Source organism: Pseudophryne corroboree, chromosome 1 (genome assembly GCF_028390025.1).
Source record: "Pseudophryne corroboree isolate aPseCor3 chromosome 1, aPseCor3.hap2, whole genome shotgun sequence".
Classification (NCBI taxonomy): domain Eukaryota; kingdom Metazoa; phylum Chordata; class Amphibia; order Anura; family Myobatrachidae; genus Pseudophryne; species Pseudophryne corroboree.
In genome coordinates, this window is record NC_086444.1 from 801,406,735 (window position 1) to 801,421,607 (window position 14,873).

General features: G+C 45.4%; 1 long non-coding RNA gene across 1 annotated transcript in view; it reads left to right on the forward strand.

Annotated features, from left to right (window-relative positions):
• The first annotated feature begins 3,726 nt into the window (after positions 1 to 3,726).
• LOC134948276 (uncharacterized) overlaps positions 3,727 to 14,873 on the forward strand; it is a 61,453-nt gene continuing 50,306 nt past the window's right edge. The window contains exon 1 of the long non-coding RNA XR_010182940.1: positions 3,727 to 3,784. This is a non-coding gene — a long non-coding RNA (uncharacterized LOC134948276). The remainder of the gene's footprint in view (positions 3,785 to 14,873) is intronic.

Below are 14,873 nucleotides of genomic sequence, written 5' to 3' on the forward strand. Positions count from 1 at the left end.
ACGTTTAACCGAAGGCGGATGGAAACTGTAAGCATGTAGTGCTGTATTTTTATCTGTCAGTTTTCTATAGAGGCCAGTATGGATTTGGCCTTCACTGACCGATATCTGTACATCCAAAAAGGATATGGAATGTCTATCACATGTGGCTGTGAACTTGATATTGTCATCAACAGCATTGATTTTCAGGATCATATCATGAAATTCTTCAGGATTAGCTCGCCATATCATGAAGATATCGTCGATACAGCAAATGAAGAAAATTATACGTTCTGCAATTACAGGATTTTTAGGCCGGTGCCACTGCTGATCCCATCGCACAACCCCTTAATTGGATGTACCATTGGCCATTAAATAGGAAATAGTTCCTCGTCAACGTTAAAAGTAATAATTGCAAGAAGAATGTAATGTCAGGACCTGTGTAGAGAACTGGAGCAACTGGAAATTCATTAACAAGCATCTTACATGTACTGGTATTAATTATAGAATTTTGTTGTGCAGTATTGAGAATCTCCTGAAGTTCCTTGTTTAATGTAATAGTGGGATCGCTCTGAAGTAAGCGATATACATTAACATCGCTAAGCTGTCTATTGATCTTGTTGACATATTATGACCGGTCCTGAACCACAATGCCACCCCCTTTGTCGGCCGGACGGATGACTATACTGTTGTCACCACCTTTTAATGCTGCCAATTCATCCTTGGACATGTTTGAGGGTGGAGGCTTGATTTCTTTAGCCTGGATAGTAACTTGAGAGTCAAGTGTCCTAGAAAAGCATTATACCCCTTTTCCACTAGCTCAAAAAACACGGGTAAATGCACGGGGGCGCGCATTTACCCGTGTTTTTTGCAAGTGGAAAAGGGTAAACCCGGATCAAGTGACCCGTGAATCCTACCCGGCTATCTACCTGGGTAGGACACGGGAATGATCCGGGTAGGGTTGTAGTGTAAACGGGAGCCGTGTCGATGCGACACGGCTCCCGTTTACACTGTATGGAAGGGCGGTGCTGGGAGATCATGTGATCTCCCTGCGCCGCCCCTGCCGCGTCACTAGAAGCGTCACCAACCCGGCATATGCCGGGTTGTGACTGCTGATGGAAAAGGGTCCGAGCACGGGTCGCAGCAGGGGGCAGCTCCCGTGTCAGGCTCCCGGCTGCGACCCGTGCTCGTAGGTGGAAAAGGGGTTAGTGAACTATTAGTGGAGAATGGATCAAAGTGTGAGCGTGGTCTCATCTGCACAATATTCGTTTCTGATGTATTTTCCATCTGTGGTTTACTTGAGAAATATTCTTTCAAACGCAGTTTCCTGTTGAATCTATAATGATCTATTTTCCACTGGAAAGGATCAAAGGTACATGAAGGTATGAACGAAAGGCCTTTATTCAGTACATCCAACTCTGTTTGTGATAGCTCTTTCGACGATAAGTTGAATACTAGGTTGCTTTCTTTTTTGATGTGTATATATATATATATATATATATATAGATATGTTCTTGATAAAGGTGTCAACACCGAAACCTTGAACTCAGAACCATTATTTGTGTACAGAAATACCCGTGAGTAACGCCTGGCTTACATTTCTATACATGGGGCTCGACTGACCAAGGACAGCACCATGGCAAGTATTAACGTCTAGCACTGGAGTGCCGGTATTATATATATATATATATATATATATATATACATATAATGCAGCAATTCCCGGCGCTCAAACCAGCAGACAGCAACAGCCACGGTGCCCTCCTCAACAGGTATTGATATAGATAGCAATAGAGGCGGCACTCTCTGGACTTGTAACCACAAAAGGACACTGTACCACCATGTACAGTACAGTGGTTACAAGTCCAGAGAGTGCCGCCTCTATTGCTATCTATATATATATATATATATATATATATATATAAAATTGGTATGATGTCCCGGCGGTATGATGATCGACGCAGGTATCCCAGCAGCTGGAATACCGGCGGCGAGCTGCACTCACCACTCTTTGGGCCCAGGGACCTTTGGTTGCCACACTAATCTATTCACTCTTGTGAAGAAGCCTGATGGCACATAAGGGGCATATATTTAATAATATATGGTATTTCATTAATTCATTTCGTATAATGTTTAATGTGTGCTACCTGTCCCCTTTTATGTTTAATTGTATGTTTTCATTAATTTATACCACATTCCCCCCTCAATGTTTAATTAAGTTGTGTCATCTTTATATACATCTTACATTGTACGTTGCCCCTTACATATTTAAGCTGTGCCTCCTGCCCCCCTTATATTTTTAAGTTGTGCCTCCTGTCCCCCCTTATAATATATTTATTTAACATGTGTCCCCTGCCTACTCTAATATATTTATTGAAGTTGTGACACTCTCCACCCCCAACTCCACTTATCTTGCTCCTCTGCTGTTGTGTCCAAGACCGAGTGAAGGGGGTTGGTTCATTCATTCATGTGCTGCCAGCAGCAGCGCAGTCTTAAGTAAAGCAAGGAGCATATCTGGTTCCTGTGGTTAATTTAGGTCATCAGAGGCAGGGCTAGATAGGAAGACTGCAGCGATGCAGAGTGCAGATGCCAGCTGCTCGAGCATGTCAGAAGGTGTGAAGGGAAAACGCAGCTCTGCAGAATCTTACTGATCGCAAATGTAATTACTGATAAGGCCGTGAAGGCTTTGCATAAGCTGCCCGAACGGCCGCATAAGTTAAAAAGTGAACCGTGGTGTAAAAGTAATACAGCCCTGTGTCTGACTCCCCCATCAACACTGAGCCCAGGGCATATGCCCTGCTTGCCTCACCCTCATTAAGTTTGCCAGTGTGCATGGTAGCATCAGTACAATCTGCAGGTGGTAGCAGCAGGGCTCACTCATACTGCTCAGAGTCACAGTGGCAGAGATGAGGAGCTGACAGAAGGGAAGAGACCACCTCCTTTTTTGTTTTGGCCCGCTTGACTCATTATTACTGCTCCTGATGGATCCATTGGTTAAGGGCCCCTCTGTTGCAGCAGGCTTCAGTACATTGCACCAGCTGCATCGGTGGTAGTTCCACCTCTGTTCTTTGTATTAAATAGCAAAATTGCTAGAAATTAATACATGAGATCATAGCACAATGATAATAGCTACATATAAGTTGAAAATTGTAATATCTGTCACACAGTTATCTCGGTAAATTAACTGCATCCCGTTTATTAAGTCTTACAAAAAGATTTTTCTGAGTACTAATGAGACATCAGGCATAGGAGAGAGTTTCTGTATCTTTTACCAAAAGACCCCTAAAGAGGACTGTACTGTAGATAGGTGTCAGGTTGTAGCCCATGGAGTCAAGGCAGTTGAATTAATTATAGTATCACATGTACATAATTTAACATCACAGGTACAGTAGTTGGTACACACAAAAATCAATTCCATTCTTAATAACATTAAGGTACTGTCAAAAGGAGTGTCCTCCTCACACAACAGGAGGTTGGTTGGTTGGTTGGTTGGTTGGTTGGTTGGTTGGTTGGTTGGTTGGTATTTATCTCTCTCCAAGGCTTGATACATTGCCCCCTTATTTTCTCAGTTTAAATCACGTCACACTATGTCAGTGGTTCTTAACTCCAGTGCTCAAGTACCCCCATCAGAGCATATATTTAGGCTTTCTATCAGTGAAAGCAGGTGGAATAATTACTGACCCAGCAAAACAGATTAACTCACATGGCCATGATTAAAGAAATCCATAAACATGCCTTGTTGGGGGTACTTGGGGACTGGAGTTGAGAAATACGGCACTTTAAGTTTATAATTCCTCTGGTCCAGATGGTAAGGTTTCTATTATCTCTGTATGCAAGAGCTGTATGTAAACCACAGTATATTTCCATCACGTAATGATCACTTTAATTTCAGCTCACAAAATCATTGTATTATTTGTGTGATTGTATGTCCCCAAAACTTCACTGTAGCCATAGTTTCCTAGTAATGCATGAAAACACATGGAGGGAATGGTTTCAATGAGATGTGGGCATAGTGGCAGCTGCTCAGCTTATATTTGGACATAAACAAGAGCCAGATAAGTCTGACCCCGGGCAAGGTGGTTCTTGGTTTCTTCTGCATAAATAAAACTAATTTGTAAGCTTCAGTAAATGTTGGATTCAGTGCAGAGTACCTGCATCAGTGAAAATCATTATAATTCTATATTAATTCTACCAATACATATATGATTATGGTATTGTTGTGACATATCTAATGATGGTGGAATAATGAATAGTAATTACTGTTTTTATAAAGCGTGTATGGGAGAGTGGAGCTAGATCATCTGTTCATATCAATGAGTAACATACTAGTTTAATCAGGATTTTTTTCATCCTCCATTACTCTTATTACAGATCTTGTTAGGCAAGTTCTTATGGCTGATCTATATCTTGGCCAAAACAACTGTTGTTGATTAACTCTAATTACCAGTAATGAGGCCAGCATGCTTTCAGTAGGCTGATAACGCCAACTTGTTGTAGCGTCTGTGCTATAGTGAGCATTCACAATCTGCTAGCCATTTGCATTTAGTTGAAGTCAACAAATTGCCTCCTGTGTGGCCAGAATTGGATGAATTAATGATTCTTTATAAATGAATCATCCAAAAAGTAGTTCCTGAAAGTAAACAGTAGAGTTTAGGGAACCTGGTGCTTGGTATGTGTACAAGATATCCCAATTCTAAATATAATTGTTAAATGTTGAAAAAAAAACTTTTGACAATCAAAATAAAAGAATTTCTCCAGACTTAAAACCATATATAAATCTGGAATTTAGTGGCAGTTTTCCTCTGGTGCACTGGTGGAGAGTAGAGAACTGGCAAAGAATAATATAGACAAACAAAGTGTATATCTTAACTACATTACAAGTAAACCTGTCAAGATGTAGTAAGCTACAAATAAGTTTTAATATTAAAGGATATTAAAAGGAAAAACAATAAGCTATTACATAGTCCCTGGTGCCGAGAGAGGGGGACGGGTACTAATTACCTGGGCTTGCTGGAGGGACCTATCACATGCAGGGATAGAGCTTTGTTCCTGCAAATCTTTCCCCAATACATCTCTGGGTATTTTTTGCAAAAACAGTGTGTGTTGACCATTGTCATGGCGACTAGAGATGAGCGGGTTCGGTTCCTCGGAAATTTTTTACACGGGTCCGAGCGACTCGGATCTTCCCGCCTTGCTCGGTTAACCCGAGTGCGCCCGAACGTCATCATCCCGCTGTCGGATTCTCGCGAGGCTCGGATTCTATCGCGAGACTCGGATTCTATATAAGGAGCCGCGCGTCACCGCCATTTTCACACGTGCATTGAGATTGATAGGGAGAGGACGTGGCTGGCGTCCTCTCCGTTTATAGAGAAGAGAGTGAGATTAGAGTAGAGAGAGACACAGTATTTACTTTAGTAATTTTGGGGAGCATTAGGAGGAGTACTACTACTTGCTGAAGTGATAGTGTGACTGTATATCTGACTTGTGGGGGAGACAGTGGGGAGCAGTTAGAGTCTGAGAGCAGGAGTACATATTTTAACGTACAGTGCACACTTTTGCTGCCAGAGTGCCACACTGCCATTGTGACCACACTGACCACCAGTATATATTGTGATTGTCTGCTTAGGAGTACTACTTGCAAGTTGCTGATAGTGTGACCAGTGACCTGACCACCAGTTTAATTAATCACCACCAGTTTAATATATATATATATATATATATATATATACATATATATATATATATATATATATATATAATTGTATATAATATATATATAATTGTATACCACCTACCCGTGTTTTTTTTTTCTTTCTTCTTGATACATACTACTATAGTAGCTTACTGTAGCAGTCTGCGGTGCTGCTGAGCTGACAGTGTCCAGCAGGTCCGTCATCAGTCATTACATAATAAATATATATACCTGTCCGGCTGCAGTACTAGTGATATTATATATATATATATTAATTTCATCTCATTATCATCCAGTCTATATTAGCAGCAGACACAGTACGGTAGTCCACGGCTGTAGCTACCTCTGTGTCGGCAGTCGCTGGTCCATCCATAAGTATACTAGTATCCATCCATCTCCATTGTTTACCTGAGGTGCCTTTTAGTTGTGCCTATTAAAATATGGAGAACAAAAATGTTGAGGTTCCAAAATTAGGGAAAGATCAAGATCCACTTCCACCTCGTGCTGAAGCTGCTGCCACTAGTCATGGCCGAGACGATGAAATGCCAGCAACGTCGTCTGCCAAGGCCGATGCCCAATGTCATAGTACAGAGCATGTAAAATCCAAAACACCAAATATCAGTAAAAAAAGGACTCCAAAATCTAAACTAAAATTGTCGGAGGAGAAGCGTAAACTTGCCAATATGCCATTTACCACACGGAGTGGCAAGGAACGGCTGAGGCCCTGGCCTATGTTCATGGCTAGTGGTTCAGCTTCACATGAGGATGGAAGCACTCAGCCTCTCGCTAGAAAAATGAAAAGACTCAAGCTGGCAAAAGCACCGCAAAGAACTGTGCGTTCTTCGAAATCCCAAATCCACAAGGAGAGTCCAATTGTGTCGGTTGCGATGCCTGACCTTCCCAACACTGGACGTGAAGAGCATGCGCCTTCCACCATTTGCACGCCCCCTGCAAGTGCTGGAAGGAGCACCCGCAGTCCAGTTCCTGATAGTCAGATTGAAGATGTCAGTGTTGAAGTACACCAGGATGAGGAGGATATGGGTGTTGCTGGCGCTGGGGAGGAAATTGACAAGGAGGATTCTGATGGTGAGGTGGTTTGTTTAAGTCAGGCACCCGGGGAGACACCTGTTGTCCGTGGGAGGAATAGGGCCGTTGACATGCCTGGTGAAAATACCAAAAAAATCAGCTCTTCGGTGTGGAAGTATTTCAACAGAAATGCGGACAACATTTGTCAAGCCGTGTGTTGCCTTTGTCAAGCTGTAATAAGTAGGGGTAAGGACGTTAACCACCTCGGAACATCCTCCCTTATACGTCACCTGCAGCGCATTCATAATAAGTCAGTGACAAGTTCAAAAACTTTGGGCGACAGCGGAAGCAGTCCACTGACCAGTAAATCCCTTCCTCTTGTAACCAAGCTCACGCAAACCACCCCACCAACTCCCTCAGTGTCAATTTCCTCCTTCCCCAGGAATGCCCATAGTCCTGCAGGCCATGTCACTGGCAATTCTGACGAGTCCTCTCCTTCCTGGGATTCCTCCGATGCATCCTTGCGTGTAACGCCTACTGCTGCTGGCGCTGCTGTTGTTGCTGCTGGGAGTCGATGGTCATCCCAGAGGGGAAGTCGTAAGCCCACTTTTACTACTTCCACCAAGCAATTGACTGTCCAACAGTCCTTTGCGAGGAAGATGAAATATCACAGCAGTCATCCTGTTGCAAAGCGGATAACTGAGGCCTTGACAACTATGTTGGTGTTAGACGTGCGTCCGGTATCCGCCGTTAGTTCACAGGGAACTAGACAATTTCTTGAGGTAGTGTGCCCCCGTTACCAAATACCATCTAGGTTCCACTTCTCTAGGCAGGCGATACCGAGAATGTACACGGACGTCAGAAAGACTCACCAGTGTCCTAAAAAATGCAGTTGTACCCAATGTCCACTTAACCACGGACATGTGGACAAGTGGAGCAGGGCAGGGTCAGGACTATATGACTGTGACAGCCCACTGGGTAGATGTATGGACTCCCGCCGCAAGAACAGCAGCGGCGGCACCAGTAGCAGCATCTCGCAAACGCCAACTCTTTCCTAGGCAGGCTACGCTTTGTATCACCGGTTTCCAGAATACGCACACAGCTGAAAACCTCTTACGGCAACTGAGGAAGATCATCGCAGAATGGCTTACCCCAATTGGACTCTCCTGTGGATTTGTGGCATCGGACAACGCCAGCAATATTGTGTGTGCATTAAATCTGGGCAAATTCAAGCACGTCCCATGTTTTGCACATACCTTGAATTTGGTGGTGCAGAATTTTTTAAAAAACGACAGGGGCGTGCAGGAGATGCTGTCGGTGGCCAGAAGAATTGCGGGACACTTTCGGCGTACAGGCACCACGTACAGAAGACTGGAGCACCACCAAAAACGCCTGAACCTGCCCTGCCATCATCTGAAGCAAGAAGTGGTAACGAGGTGGAATTCAACCCTATATATGCTTCAGAGGTTGGAGGAGCATCAAAAGGCCATTCAAGCCTATACAATTGAGCACGATATAGGAGGTGGAATGTACCTGTCTCAAGCGCAGTGGAGAATGATTTCAACGTTGTGCAAGGTTCTGCAACCTTTTGAACTTGCCACACGTGAAGTCAGTTCAGACACTGCCAGCCTGAGTCAGGTCATTCCCCTCATCAGGCTTTTGCAGAAGAAGCTGGAGGCATTGAAGGAGGAGCTAAAAGGGAGCGATTCCGCTAGGCATGTGGGACTTGTGGATGGAGCCCTTAATTCACTTAACAAGGATTCACGGGTGGTCAATCTGTTGAAATCAGAGCACTACATTTTGGCCACCGTGCTCGATCCTAGATTTAAAACCTACCTTGGATCTCTCTTTCCGGCAGACACAAGTCTGCTGGGGTTCAAAGACCTGCTGGTGACAAAATTGTCAAGTCAAGCGGAACGCGACCTGTCAACATCTCCTCCTTCACATTCTCCCGCAACTGGGGGTGCGAGGAAAAGGCTCAGAATTCCGAGTCCACCCGCTGGCGGTGATGCAGGGCAGTCTGGAGCGACTGCTGATGCTGACATCTGGTCCGGACTGAAGGACCTGACAACGATTACGGACATGTCGTCTACTGTCACTGCATATGATTCTCTCACCATTGAAAGAATGGTGGAGGATTATATGAGTGACCGCATCCAAGTAGGCACGTCAGACAGTCCGTACTTATACTGGCAGGAAAAAGAGGCAATTTGGAGGCCCTTGCACAAACTGGCTTTATTCTACCTAAGTTGCCCTCCCACAAGTGTGTACTCCGAAAGAGTGTTTAGTGCCGCCGCTCACCTTGTCAGCAATCGGCGTACGAGGTTACTTCCAGAAAATGTGGAGAAGATGATGTTCATTAAAATGAATTATAATCAATTCCTCCGTGGAGACATTGACCAGCAGCAATTGCCTCCACAAAGTACACAGGGAGCTGAGATGGTGGATTCCAGTGGGGACGAATTGATAATCTGTGAGGAGCGGGATGTACACGGTGATATATCGGAGGATGATGATGAGGTGGACATCTTGCCTCTGTAGAGCCAGTTTGTGCAAGGAGAGATTAATTGCTTCTTTTTCGGTGGGGGTCCAAACCAACCCGTCATTTCAGTCACAGTCGTGTGGCAGACCCTGTCACTGAAATGATGGGTTGGTTAAAGTGTGCATGTCCTGTTTATACAACATAAGGGTGGGTGGGAGGGCCCAAGGACAATTCCATCTTGCACCTCTTTTTTTCTTTCATTTTTATTTGCGTCATGTGCTGTTTGGGGAGTGTTTTTTGGAAGGGCCATCCTGCGTGACAGTGCCACTCCTAGATGGGCCAGGTGTTTGTGTCGGCCACTAGGGTCGCTTATCTTACTCACACAGCTACCTCATTGCGCCTCTTTTTTTCTTTGCGTCATGTGCTGTTTGGGGAGTGTTTTTTGGAAGGGCCATCCTGCGTGACACTGCAGTGCCACTCCTAGATGGGCCAGGTGTTTGTGTCGGCCACTAGGGTCGCTTATCTTACTCACACAGCTACCTCATTGCGCCTCTTTTTTCTTTGCGTCATGTGCTGTTTGGGGAGTGTTTTTTGGAAGGGCCATCCTGCGTGACACTGCAGTGCCACTCCTAGATGGGCCAGGTGTTTGTGTCGGCCACTAGGGTCGCTTATCTTACTCACACAGCTACCTCATTGCGCCTCTTTTTTTCTTTGCGTCATGTGCTGTTTGGGGAGTGTTTTTTGGAAGGGCCATCCTGCGTGACACTGCAGTGCCACTCCTAGATGGGCCAGGTGTTTGTGTCGGCCACTAGGGTCGCTTATCTTACTCACACAGCTACCTCATTGCGCCTCTTTTTTTCTTTGCGTCATGTGCTGTTTGGGGAGTGTTTTTTGGAAGGGCCATCCTGCGTGACACTGCAGTGACACTCCTAGATGGGCCAGGTGTTTGTGTCGGCCACTAGGGTCGCTTATCTTACTCACACAGCTACCTCATTGCGCCTCTTTTTTTCTTTGCGTCATGTGCTGTTTGGGGAGTGTTTTTTGGAAGGGCCATCCTGCGTGACACTGCAGTGCCACTCCTAGATGGGCCAGGTGTTTGTGTCGGCCACTAGGGTCGCTTATCTTACTCACACAGCTACCTCATTGCGCCTCTTTTTTTCTTTGCGTCATGTGCTGTTTGGGGAGTGTTTTTTGGAAGGGCCATCCTGCGTGACACTGCAGTGACACTCCTAGATGGGCCAGGTGTTTGTGTCGGCCACTAGGGTCGCTTATCTTACTCACACAGCTACCTCATTGCGCCTCTTTTTTTCTTTGCGTCATGTGCTGTTTGGGGAGTGTTTTTTGGAAGGGCCATCCTGCGTGACACTGCAGTGCCACTCCTAGATGGGCCAGGTGTTTGTGTCGGCCACTAGGGTCGCTTAGCTTAGTCATCCAGCGACCTCGGTGCAAATTTTAGGACTAAAAATAATATTGTGAGGTGTGAGGTATTCAGAATAGACTGAAAATGAGTGGAAATTATGGTTTTTGAGGTTAATAATACTTTGGGATCAAAATGACCCCCAAATTCTATGATTTAAGCTGTTTTTTAGTGTTTTTTGAAAAAAACACCCGAATCCAAAACACACCCGAATCCGACAAAAAAAATTCGGTGAGGTTTTGCCAAAACGCGGTCGAACCTAAAACACGGCCGCGGAACCGAACCCAAAACCAAAACCCGAAAAATTTCAAGTGCACATCTCTAATGGCGACCTTTTAACCTATACCTGTTGACAATAAGCACTGTTTACCTTTTACCTGTTGACCTTTTGATCATATCGACCTAATGCTTGTCGACCATATGGGGTCAACCTATTGAATTTCGATCTAGACACCTCGCTATATGCAGCACTCTTCCAGTAAGTGTGTCTACAGATGGGAGCCGGGGAGGCCGCGACAGAGGTCAGTGAATTAGACTGTTGAGGCAGGACTTCACTATGGTATATGGGGAGGGGCATGTGCAACAGCTGTACTGTATATTAGTAAAGAAGGGGCCGGGTGCGCCGCTACTATTATACATTTCAGCGGCCAACAGGCAGTAGACAGTTGCAGTGGTGGGGCATACACAGATTAGCAATTGTGGGTGGATGCAGCAGGTTCCACAGGGCATGTGTGCTCTGTGCTAGCGATTGGTCACACCACCCTAGTTAAGGATATAATCAGAGTGGTCTTTATAACCAAAGTGGACTCCGGCCTATAATTCCTGCCTATGTGAAAAGGTAAGTTGGGTAGTCTTTAAGACTACTCTGATCTTACAAGGTGATCAGAGACTCTTTCATTGGCGTTTCTATCATCGGTGCAATGTGTGCAGTGCACACAAGCCCCTGGGTCCAGGGTGTCCCACACCGCACACACTGCACCCATGTTGTTTCGGGTACTGCTGCTCCTGCAGCCACAGAAGCCATGGTAAAAATCCCACATAAAATGGCCACCCACGCATGCGCCGGTACAAAATTTGTCTCCGGACCATGGTGGGCACCACGTTTCTGGAGACTGGTGCATGCGCAGTAGATTCCAGCTCAATGCCAGAGCCTACAGCGCCGTGGAGAGGAGGGGGCCGCCCAGAGTCTGCAGAAGTGCCCCCTCCTCTCATAAAATGCCCCTCGACTCTTTATTGGATTCTGCTCATATTTAAAAGTATTAATGTATTGAAAAGGCTTAGCTACCATTGGTGCAGGGGTGCGGCTTCTACCTGGCCCAAGTTGCGCCCCTGGGCTGGCCCCCCTTGCTCTCAGTGCTCACCTCACGCTGCAGAGCTGTGTTCCCTGACAGTCGATGATTGCATTTGATCATTGGTAGCACACACTGAAAAAAATGCCCATATGTGTTATATCACTGAAACTGAATACAATTACATTGCAGTGCTCACAAATAAAGAAAGCTTCATACTCAGGGCCTAATTCAAATCTGATCGCAGCAGAATATTTGTTAGCTAATGGGCAAAACCATGTGCACTGCAGGCAGGGCTGGCAACAGAAATCTTGGGGGCCCCATACACATACAGTACTTGCCTACCTGACTGTCACGGGGACTGGGTTTTGTGAATCCGGAATTGTGGCTTGCGGTTTGGTTTTATGTTTTTTTTCTTTTTTGGAACCTTTTCATACTTAACGATCCACGTGGACTACGATTGGAACGGTAATCTGTGCCGAGCGAAGCGGAGCGGAGCAAAGGCACCATGCCCGAAGCATGGCGAGTGAAGCGAGCCATGCGAGGGGACGCGGTGCACTAATTGGGGTTCCCGGTCACTCTACGAAGAAAACGACACCAAAAAAACATAAAAAACTCATGTCGACCTTTTTCCATGTTGACCTTGTTCCTGTCGACCTTTTGTCCATGTCGACCTTTTGTCCATGTCGACATAAGGTGTGTCAACCAATTGGTGTTGACCTAAGGTGTGTCGACCTAAGGTGTGTCGACCTTTTTGTTGTCGACCCTGAGTCCCAGACCCGAAATATAAACGATGGAGGAGTTTATAAAATAATTCTATATGTGAAATACATTTAGATACTTTACAGCAGGTTTGAAAAACCGTCTCCCATTCCTCCTCCGAGATGGAGCATCTAAGGTCCGTCTCCCATTTCAGTTGAAAGGGAGCTTTCTGTAGTGGTTGGGGGTTGATAATATAGTTATACCATTTAGTGATGCCTCCCCTGCACTCCCCCGTATTAAGGAAACTCCGGATAAGCTTAGGCAATGGGGATAGGGTGTGGGGGGAAACGGAAGCCTCGTGAAGCCAATGTCGAAGTTGTAAATATTTATAAAATTCCCCGTGCGGCAATGAGAATCTTTCCTGTATCTGGACAAAAGAAAGCAGAGTATTGTCTACCATTATATCCTGTAGTGACAGAATTCCCCTTGATATCCAGGAGTCGAATCTCAGGTCAGGTATTAGGGAGGCTATGCCTGTCAGTGAGAGGGCAGGGGTGGGGAGGGTTATATCGCTTCCTCTATGCACCACCTCCAACCATGCCTTCCGAGTAGATTGGACAGTGAGAGATCTTGTGACTAATAATTTACCCTCAGTCTTCGGAAGTAACAGAACGTCTGTCAGGGGGAGCGGGGCAATGAGTCCTTGTTCGAGGTGCACCCATGATTTATGTGCGGGGTGTGAATACTAGGCTCCTATTTGTGCGAGTCGGCATGCTAATTGATGGGAATGTATATCTGGGTACGCTAGACCTCCTTCTCGTTTGGGCCGGATCATCATTTTCCTGGCTAGCCTCGGTTTCCTACCTTTCCATACATAAGAGTTGAATATAGCATTAAATTTAGTCAGAAGATAGGTAGGAGAAAAGGGATGGCCCGAAATAAATACATGAGCCTGGGGAGGACCGTCATCTTCAGTGCAGCTATTCGCCCTAACCATGAAACATGTTGCATCATCCAGTCGGAGACCAGAATGGTAAATTTATGTAATAGCAGGGGATAGTTAGCGGATATCAAATCGTCCAACTTCTGGGTAATATGAATCCCCAAATATTTGAGGCTTCTATCCTGCCAGGAATCCGAGTATGTAGTTTTCAACGCGGATAAGAGGGGGGGGGGGGTGGAAAGTTAATAGGGAGTGCCTCCGTCTTAGTATTATTAAGTTTGTAATAGGATACTGGAGAATATTCAGTCAAGAGTGTGTGTAAAGCTCGCAGGGAAATAGTAGGGTTAGTGAGTGTCAAGAGGACACCATCTGCGAATAGACATATCTTATGTGATTGTCCTAAATAATCTACGTCTTTAAGTAGGGTCGAATATCTTATTTTCTCAGCTAGAGGCTCTATTGCCAGAGCAAACACTAGCGGGGACAGGGGGCACCCTTGACATGTGCCGTTCGTGATCCAAAAGGAAGGAGAGAGGAGTCCATTCACACACACCCTTGCCGAGGGATTAGAGTATAAAGCTAAAATGGAGGTCCAAACTTACATAGAACTGCCTGCAGATACCCCCAATGGAGGCGATCGAACGCCTTCTCCGCGTCCAGCGAAAGCAACAATAAAGGAGTGTCTGAAGTAGAGAAGGCGTCCATCACATTTATTACTCATCTAGTGTTATCGGAGGACTGTCTGCCAGGGACAAATCCCACCTGATCACAATGGACGAGAGAGGGGAGGAGAGGGTTGAGTCTGTTGGCTAATAGTTTTGCATAGATTTTTAAATCTGTATTTAGCAGAGCTATGGGGCGATAATTGGGCATCATAGCGGGATTCTTCCCTGGTTTGGGAAAGGCAACTACACGAGCCTCCAACATTTCTACCGGGAAATTCCCGACAGATGAGGCATGATTATAGACTTCGTCCAGAATAGGGGTAAGGGAGTCTTTGAAGCATTTATAAAATTTATTTATGAACCCGTCAGGGCCTGGTGCTTTATCTAACGGGAGTGATTCAATAACATGATTAATTTCTGTACGGGAACAGGGTTGGTTCAAAGCCTGCAGAGTGGTTGGGTCAAGGGAGGGGAGATGTATATCCTTCAAAAAGGCCGCAATATTAGCTGGTGTGGGTTGAGGGATAGATGCTTCGTCTTTTAAGTTGTAGAGGGTGGAGTAGTATGTGGCAAAGGCATCAGCAATTGCAGACGGGTCAGTTATTTTGATGTTATTTAGATTGATAATGGACTTCACCCTCTCCTTAGCGGTCTTCCCCCTCAACTTGCGGGCAAGCATTC